This window comes from Bubalus bubalis, chromosome 6, assembly GCF_019923935.1.
Source record: "Bubalus bubalis isolate 160015118507 breed Murrah chromosome 6, NDDB_SH_1, whole genome shotgun sequence".
Lineage (NCBI taxonomy): Eukaryota > Metazoa > Chordata > Mammalia > Artiodactyla > Bovidae > Bubalus > Bubalus bubalis.
Window position 1 is genome coordinate 42,861,199 of NC_059162.1, and position 2,502 is coordinate 42,863,700.

Below are 2,502 nucleotides of genomic sequence, written 5' to 3' on the forward strand. Positions count from 1 at the left end.
TAGCTGAGACTCATTAAGAGATGATTAATTTATATATCTGTCTCTAAGACTCCCTACCTTGAAACATGTTCTACTTTCAAAGTAATAAAACCTGTTGTGTCTGGTATTCTGTTTTGATGTGTTCTTTCATAGCAATCAGGCCATATTTAAAAGAGTCTGTTTGGTTACATGTAATACGGCAAAAAGTTTAGGTGATGGGCTTTGGCATTAAGGCTGTGTTTAAACCTGGGCTGTCCCTCTTGCTTGATGTAAGAGCTTGGACAAGTCATTTCACGTCACCTCTGTTTCATCTACCTAAAACCTCTGAGGTCTACATAGTAAGAAACCTTATAGATTTACTTGTAGATTCAAGGCACTTAGCCCATTGTCTGGCTTAATTACTCAAAAAGAATAGCATGTTCTTAATATTCCCCCAGGGTTTAACAGCTTTTGCAGGTCTGCACATGACAGCCTGGAAATCTAACTGGGAGAATTTGAGCTGATAAAATATCTTGTTCATAGGTCTTTTCCTTGGAGTATTCTGCCTGGGCAATTTGGCTCTCATAAGACCTGATTAGGCTAACTGGGAGGCCAGTGAGCATCTGTAATGCTCTCTGCTCAAGAAGTCCTGTTGCTTTATTCAGAGTGTTTTAAACTTACCTTCATTTTTTATGTTTTACTATTTTTAAAATCCAGATTTTGTTTGATTTACTCTTAATTTATTTTAGATTATCCTACCTCATTCTTTTAAATCTTTAGTTCCTTAATGGCATTATTCCACTGCATATTTTATTCTTTTATTTTAAGCAGGTCAGTTTATATAAATCTAATATTGTTTTAATTTTTTACTTATATTAATTATATTTTTAATGTAATTTTCAATGTTATTTCAGTATTTTTAAAATTGAAATATTTTATAATTATTCTGGTTATTTTTCCATACTAAGTGAAGTAATGGAGAAGGGAATAACAACCCACTCCAGTGTTCTTGCCTGGAGAATCCCAGGGACGGGGGAGCCTGGTGGGCTGCCGTCTATGGGGTCACATAGAGTCGGACACGACTGAAGCGACTTAGCAAGCAAGTGAAGTAAGTCAGACAGAGAAAGACAGGCATCACATGATGGTCACTTATATGTGGAATCTAAAAAAATGCTACAAATGAACTTATTTATAAAACAGAAATAGAGTCACAGATGTGGAAAACAAATTTATGGTTGGAGAGGGGAAGCAAGGAGAAGGATAAATTGGGATTGACACATACACCCTACAATATTTAAAATAGATAACTAATAAGGACCTACTATAGAGCACAGGTAAATGTACTCATTACTTATAATAACCTATATGGGAAAAGAATCTAAAATAGAGTGGATATAGGGATACCTGATTCACTTTGCTGTAGCAGAAACTAACACGGCCTTGTAAATCAACTATACTCCAGTAAAAATTTTTAAAAAGGAACAAAACAATATATTAACCTGTATTTTTTTTTATTTTTACATATTAAATAATGGGTAAACATTAGGAGAAAAAAATTTTAGACTAGTTCATTTCTTAAAGCAAAGTAGATTCAGAGAGCTTTTTCTATTCTCGTTTGCCCTGCAAGAGATTAGAATACTGGAGACACTGGGTGCTGGCGTGTCTGCTACGACCAGTAGTGTTTAGTGAGGGCAAGTGGTAGGACTTCCTAATGTATCCATTTAAAAACAAACAGAAACCAGAACTCTGGCCCACATGGAACAGTGGGGACTCAAAACGATAGGTCCTGTCTCCTGGATCACAACTCATTCCATCCACAAAGAAGTCTTTCGATAACAGAGACTTCAGTTTCACTTCATAAGGTAAGATTAACTGCATGTTAATTTAAGTGGGCTTTAGCTACTACAGATCAGTTGGCTAAGATGCAGAGTGTGCAAAATAGGGTTTACATAGCAGGCCTGAGACCAGTGTCCTTAGAAAAGCCTGCTTTCAAGGTTGGCCTTGGCTTGCATCTGGGAACTTGACTGGTAAACAGATCCCTGTGCTGTTATCAGACTTCCCTTAATGATAAGGGTGCTTCATTGTCCTTGGACCAGGAAAAGAATAAGGTTTATGCAGACTGCCCTCCTGCTTTCCTTCTTCGAGTCTGGAATTTTGGTTCGTGTTGGTGGTGGCTACTTACATGACTAGCCCCGGTTAAAAAAACCCTTGGGTGCTTGGTATCTAATGAGCTTCACTGGTAGACAACACTTCTATGTGTTGCCGCCACTGGTTGCTGGAGCACATCCTGTGTGCCTTTCTGGGAGAGGACTCTTGGCAGCTTGCACATGGTTTCCTCCAGACCTCATTCCCGGCAACTCTGCTGATTTCACTCTGCATCCAACTGGAATTAGCCTCAGCTGTCAGTGCAGCCATATGCTGAGTCTTGTGAGTCCTTCCAGCAAATCGTCAAACTTGGAGTTGGTCCTGGGGTTGCCAACAAACAGGGCTTCTCCTATCCAGACTGGCTGATAAATAATCTGTCCTTGGCTTAGTTCCTATTTT